Below are 7,231 nucleotides of genomic sequence, written 5' to 3' on the forward strand. Positions count from 1 at the left end.
GTCACGTGACATTGGACCGCACCGTGATGACAAGACTTGGCTCAGGTCGTGTAATCTCGCTATCTAAGAGAGAAAGGTTAATAAAATACCGTTTCTATTTACAACCTTATACATGTATTGGCAAACACAACTTGACCAAGCAATGTCAGGCGTAAGCAACTGAGGTGCTTACTTTGTTCACAGTCGCTGAAACGTATTGTTTCCCCTTCCGCCCAGCGCTCTCTGTGCTCAATGCTAAATCTCTAAATGAAGCAAGTCTAGATTTCCGCAGGTTCAGAACCTCCTATTTCACGGGGACTGCTTTTCACTTTGTGTGAGTTAAGATTTTAAAGAAGTCACGTCGGCCATATTTCAGCTATATCGGGACTAAAAACAAGTTAGACTTTCATAATAATTACAGGTAAATTATTAAACTCCGTCAACGAAGGACAGTAAAATAACTAGTTTCTCACAGATTTGTATTTAAAACTAGTAATGAACTATAAAACATTTTAACTATATATGACAATACAATATAAAAACAGGCTATAGATTGCCAACGGCTGAAGGTAGGTCACCTTACTAGGGACCATGGGGTCTTTTCAGTTTGAAATGATTTATTTGTTACTATAAAAATATATTGTTTTAGAAACCAAGCATAAGTCTAAGAAACCAAGCATAAGTCTAACAAAAGACCTGTGTAGTGAAGTTGCAAGCGACCCTCCTCTCTCTCTCTCTCTCTCTCTCTCTCTCTCTCTCTCTCTCTCTCTCTCTCTCTCTCTCTCTCTCTCTCTCTCTCTCTCTCTCTCTCTCTCTCTCTCTCTCTCTCTCTCTCTCTCTCTCTCTCTCTCTCTCTCTCTCTCTCACACACACACAAACTAAACTGATTCCTGGTGGAGTACAATTACGGTCATTTGTGCCATACATAAAACTGTCCAGGGAGAATGAACCGCGAATATTGAATACAAGGTCGCTGCAACCTGCATCAGGGTAATAGTCAAGTTATTCATTAATTGCAACCCACGACATGTTTTGTTGTACATGCCATTAAGCAGAAAAACGAACGTCACAGTTGTTGAAAGCATATTGATAGTGTTTGATTGAAGCCAGATTAATATTGGTTTCTATGTTAGTTTCAATCAGCAATACTGATGCTGAGTAAGTGCTTGAGTGAGTATGTTTGTAAGCCGCTTTTAGCAACATTAGAGCATTTTTACAACGGTGGACACCAGAACAGGGGTTCACATTTTGTACCCGTATGGGGAATCGTACCCGGGTCTTCGGCGTGACGAGTGAACGTTAAAACCACAAAGCTACCCCACCGCACCTCTGGATGAGATGATAGCGCTAGTGCTGTGTTAACCACATCGGTACCGTCTCATCGCCCATTACTCAACATCTTTACCTATCCATTTTCAGACTAACGCTTAGTCCCTGAATATATAGAAGTTTGATAGTACCAAATAAACTCATTTAAATTCAATGTAGACTTGCTTCATTTAAGGCTTTAGCATTGCAGGGAGGGCTGGGCATTATGGAAACTAATGCGGTTCAGGGACTGTGAGACGGACTCATCCATTTTGACCATTCATCCACAGGCCCTCGTGTCTTTGCGAGGATTAAAGATGTTAAAAAAACATATAACATTTGAGATGAACCCCGACTCGAAATGCTTCACAGTACAATACATTATGACAATGCCGGACACTTCGGTGCACCCTACCCGTCTGCTTTGCCGATCGCTACGCTACCATCGCATGCAATCGATTAAAACTTAATGTAAACATAATCAGGGATGTTTGGCCTATCGAGCACCACTTATGACACCTACCAATTCTTTATTATTATTTCTGTAATTCGATTGAAACCCGATATTGACCTCCAACTAAACGATCTTGACACAAATGGATGACGATGAGTCCGCACAAAACAGGGGTGTGGTCAAAGCAAGCCCTCTGGTTGGTTGATCCTTGTTTAGGAGACATTTACAACTGATGCTTCCTTTTGAGAAGCCATTGCTAAAAAAATATTCTTACATTAAGCAGTCGATGAAAGAAAAAACATCCCGCGAATTTATAAAGAATTGCAGATTTGCAAGCGTTGACCAATCAGAGGGCTTGCTTTGACCACACCCCCGTTTTGTGTGGACATATCGCCATCCATTTGTGTCAAGATCGTTTAGTTAAGAGTCAAAATCGAATTACAGAAATAACAATAAAGAATTGGTAGGTTGCATGATTGGCTCTCAATAGGCCAATCATCCATGATTATGTTCACATTAAGTTTTAATCGATTACAAGCGATGGTAGCGTAGCGATCGGCAAAGCAAGCGGGTGGGGTATACCGAAGTGTCCGGCCTTGTCATAATGTATTATACTGTGAAGCATTTCGAGTCGGGGGTCATCTCAAAAAAATATTTTTTTAATCGTTAATCTTCGCAAGGACACGAGGGCCTGTGCATTCATCATCTTTATTTAATTTTTTCCTCATTTTGTGATATCTGGTCCATACTAGAATATCAGCTAGTGAGCACTTTATCTGATACCAGTTGCAAGCAGAGTTAACAGGATTGACCTAGTTTCCCCTATCTATTCTTAGAAACAACCTCCATGTCGTATCACTGTTAAGCAAGCACCTTGACTCTTTTCAAAGTCCTGTTTCCAGGTGAGAAATAGTTCAGTGTTCTTATCTTTCTCCCATTCTGTTGGAGAAAATGATTACTCATAGAAAAGTTATTATAGGTTAAGATATTAAATCAAATGCATGATAATTATTACAGTAGTATTTAATTATTTTATGGAAATATTTTCCAGTTTACACATTTTCTTGTATTTTGTGCACCGTATCAGAGAAGAATATTAGCCCAGGCCAATTTGCGATAACCGCAAGTCTCATAACCCATTTTTTTTAAAATAAATCTCAAAAACCATAATTCCCACACGAATTAGTGGGGCACTAATATGAGCACGTACGGAAATTTTGGAAATGGGCACCGTAGACTAGATGACAGCAACGTACTTAAATGCTATTAAATATTATTAAGGAAATCTATCATAAATGAGTATTATTCTATTTCTGTTTTACTCTCCAATTCTCTTTCTCTATAAACTACCGCTGGTACAGGTTTGAACCCAAACAGAAAATATTCGCCAAAACGCAACATGGTCCCGAAAACAATGCAGCTGTCCGAACGAATCGTGCATTTTCAAAACGTGAAAAAACGAAACGAAATTGTGGGACATTGGTCCAAATGCACGTGCAGAACAACAATCCTCCCGAGACCTTCGACGACTTGGTATTGTTGGTATACGAGCCTACCACTCCTTCCGTGGAGTGAGTGAGTTGAGTTTTACGCCGCTTTTAGCAATATTCCAGCAATATCACGGCGGGGGACACCAGAAATGGGCTTCACACATTGTATTAATGTGGGAAATCGAACCCGGGTCTTCGGCGTGACGAGCGTACGCTTTAACCGCCCTCTTTCCGTGGAAGGGCCTTGACCCGTCTACACCATCAACGCAGACTGCAAGGGGCACGAACTGTACGTCGGTGGCAGCGACGTGACTGGCAGAGAGTGTTAATTACAGATGTAAATCGGTTGAGTCTGTTCAGAAATGATCGCAGAGTTCGAGTATTTCGACGAAGAGGAACTGGCGCCAAACTGCGATCAAGACGTTCATCCGTTCGATGGAGAAGGCGTCATGGTATGGGGCGGCATTTGTGGCCAGAGAACAGCAATACTGGTTATCATCCGAGGAAATGTGAATGCCCAGCGATACAGGGATGAAATGTTGAGAATTTTTGTGGTGCCCTTTATTCGATAACAGTCAAGAGGAGCCATTTGACAGCACGACAACCCAACGTCTCCACCACCAGAATTGTTCGAGAATACCTGCATAACGTAAACGTCAACGTATTGCCTTGGCCAGCGCGTTCTCCAGACATGAACCCCTTTGAACATCTCAGGATCATCTTGATCGTCAGCTGTGTACCACCTCCAGCGAATTCGAACCGGCGGGGACTTGAACAGACACTCTTGGACAAATGGAACAGGATTCCTTCTGACGTCATCCGCCGACTGCCGACGTCAATGAGATGACGTGTGTTGGCGTGTATGCATGTCCAGGGTGGTTACACAAGATATTGACGACGTGTCCCCTGACTCCTGTCTCATTATGTGTCTTTTTATGCACTTTTTGAATGGACTCTGATTTGTGTATTTTTTAATGTTTACCCCTTGAATCATTTTTAACGAATTGCGGCAAATGCAAGACCGTAGTTACAATGAATTTTCAGTCAAATTATTGAAAAATAATTTCTGTTTGTAAAATTATTATCATAAATCTCACATAGTCTTCGTTTATATTTTTTGGTCAATTGAAGTCTGTGATAACTTTTGCCCGGTAGTGCATATGTGTCTGTGTCTGTGTCTGTGTCTGTGTCTGTGTCGGTGTCTGTATCTGTGTGAGCAGTCATAGCGGTACATATTTATTTCCTCTACCAGACAATAGGTCCGATAAAGTATGTTTTTATCTGATCCTATGACGATTTATCCAATCTCAATGTAATTTATACATTCAGAAGTGACATTTCGTTATCGGAGATTCGGGCATGTACGATATTTATTTTCTTATCGGGCGTTCACACTTTTTCGTCGGTCAGGTAAGATAGCCACTTATTTCAATGAATGTATGCGTCATCCAACTGCTCCAAAACTCGAATTCACTATCCATGTACAGGCCAAATAGTGGCTGTATCTAACCCTGCAGAATACAGACTATTTACACAGTGAAGCTTTAGAACAATGGTTTATGGTGGACGTGTGGAGAAGATTTCAAAATTTGACGCTTCAGTGACCCAAAAGATGTCTGATGCAATTCCAACGTGTACCATTTTCACGTGTACCATTTCTTGTTGACAATTGACTAGCCTTGTCATGTGTTTATGACAGTTTTCGTCGCTATATATACAACGATTCATACATGCTCCTGGTATAGTCAGATTTGTACAATCAAATCTGCTTTTAGCAGATATTTCATGCTTGTCGTAAGAGGCGAGACTCGTGAAAATCCGGGGTAGAATAGGTCTTCAGCAACCCATGCTTGCCACAAAAGGCGACTACGCTTGTCGTAAGAGGCGACTAACGGGATCAGGTGGTCAGCTCGCTGACTTGGTTGACACATGTCATCGGTTCCCAATTGCGCAGATCGATGCTCATGGTGTTGATCACTGGATTGTCTGGTCCAGACTCGATTATTTACAGACCGCCGCCAGCCACTAGTATTTGGCAAGCAATTGTCGATTGTCTGCAGATTTGTGATTCAAAATTTACATTATAAAGGTTTCCATTGTGAATTCAAATTACATTGACACATTGTCAGTTTTCAGCTGGTAATATAGGATTGCGATGATTCCACATAGTAGTATATTATCTGTAACGAACGTTACACAATTCATTCTCCAAACACGCTTCAATACCAATATTTGAATCATCCTTAATAATACTCCAAATTGCCTAGATCAATGCTCATGCTGTTAATCACTAGATTGTCTGGCCCAGACTTGATTATTTACAGACCGTTATCATATAGCTGGAATATTGCTGAGTGCGGCCTTAAGCAGCAAACAAACAAACAAACAAACAAAACAAACAAACAAACAAATTATTGTAGAATACATCTCTGTATCGACATCTTATGGTGAAGGCGGGAAAGCGATAACACGAGACGAGAAAGCAATGTCCCTTCCTGGCCTCCATAATTTCTACTCAGAGGCCGGCCTTATTCTGGTGAAGTTGATACTGGCACTTACTGGAGCAGTCTAGTTAAATGTCAGTTCTAATCTCCGCCAATCTTCTATCAATTCTGTACTTGTTTTTAAGCCTATTTTATTGTTCTAAAAGGTCAAATGGATTGGGCAAAAGTTGTCCAAATTACATGCTCTTTCCATAAACATATACACAAGCAACAGATAAATGTGTGAACATATACGTTGAAATAAATAACATGCAGAACAACTGCTACACCATTAAAAATACGTACATTACTGTATAAATATATTCCAATTATGAGTGAGTGAGTATGGTTTTACACCGCTCTTAGCAATATTCCAGCAATATCACGGCGGGGGACACCAGAAATGGGCTTCACACACTGTACCCATTCGGTGAATAGAGCCCAGGGTCTAGATTTTCGGAGCTCTCTTAGCACTAAGATAGGTGTAAGTTAATGTCAATGTATGGCACTTACGACTATCTTAGCGCTAAGAGAGCTTCGAAAATCTAGGCCCTGGTCTTCCTGCAAGAAGCAACAATACTAATGATGATATGGTTCTTATATTCAAACATTTACCGTTCTCTCAGTTGATAACATATTTGCCAATCACAAAATAAACATTTCTAACATCTGACAACAATCAAGTCAAATAAATTGCGAGCCAAGGTGCCAAGTGGAAAATTTTTCTACAGATTTGTTTAAAAGCAGTAATATTTACATTAACGTTCTGTTTGTCACAACCGTACAAATCCTCTAAAATCAATATCAAGCGTAGCATTAGTGTAGCATGGGTGAATTGCGTGACTCGCTTAGTTAGTCTTACAGGCCACGTTTAGTGTTGCATGGAAAGAAGGGGGCGGCCTACATGCTTGCCATATCCCTGTGTCATGGTTACGAACTGGGTCAGTGGGTGGATATTTTCACTCGTGGACATCACAGGTCACAGGTCATCTCAGATATCTAGACAATGGACAGTAAGAGGTTAAAACTACATTGTGCACAGCGCCAAACTGTCCGCTTCGTCCTGGTCAAGTAGTTCCACATCTGCCACCTGTGATTGGACGATGTTTCCTTGGTAAATATATTATATATTTACTAGCTCCTACACTACTGCATGTATGTCTTCACTTAGTCTGTGATACAGACCCTGAAGCAAATATATCCATGAAATCCCACGCGAGTCTAGAAAATGTGGCAAGTCTAGAGTTCCACATTTGAAAATGAAGAAAGTCTCAGGGCTCCTTTTATTATTATTATTATTATTATTATTATTATATATATATATATATATATATATATATATATTACTATAAGCCTCACAGCAACAAAAAAGTTGTTCATCCATATATTGTTATCCTTCTTAAATGGTTGTTCTAACCTCTGCCCTCTGTCCTGGAATTTGGGCTTGTCATGTTGTGAAATAGCTCTTTGGTGTTCCCTTTGAACACGGGCCTTGTGTCACACTCGCTTAAATGAGA

At 40.5% G+C, this 7,231-nt stretch overlaps 1 long non-coding RNA gene across 1 annotated transcript; it reads right to left on the reverse strand.

Moving 5' to 3' along the window:
- Positions 1-1,146: 1,146 nt before the first annotated feature.
- On the reverse strand, positions 1,147-6,976 carry LOC124283239. The gene is made up of 3 exons (XR_006900314.1): positions 6,966-6,976; positions 2,513-2,517; positions 1,147-1,308 (listed from the first exon to the last, which is right to left on the reverse strand). It is a non-coding gene; the product is annotated as an uncharacterized LOC124283239 (long non-coding RNA).
- Between the last annotated feature and the right edge of the window lie 255 nt (positions 6,977-7,231).

This window comes from Haliotis rubra, unplaced genomic scaffold, assembly GCF_003918875.1.
Source record: "Haliotis rubra isolate DU_JTF1 unplaced genomic scaffold, ASM391887v1 Scf311, whole genome shotgun sequence".
NCBI classification, from domain to species: domain Eukaryota; kingdom Metazoa; phylum Mollusca; class Gastropoda; order Lepetellida; family Haliotidae; genus Haliotis; species Haliotis rubra.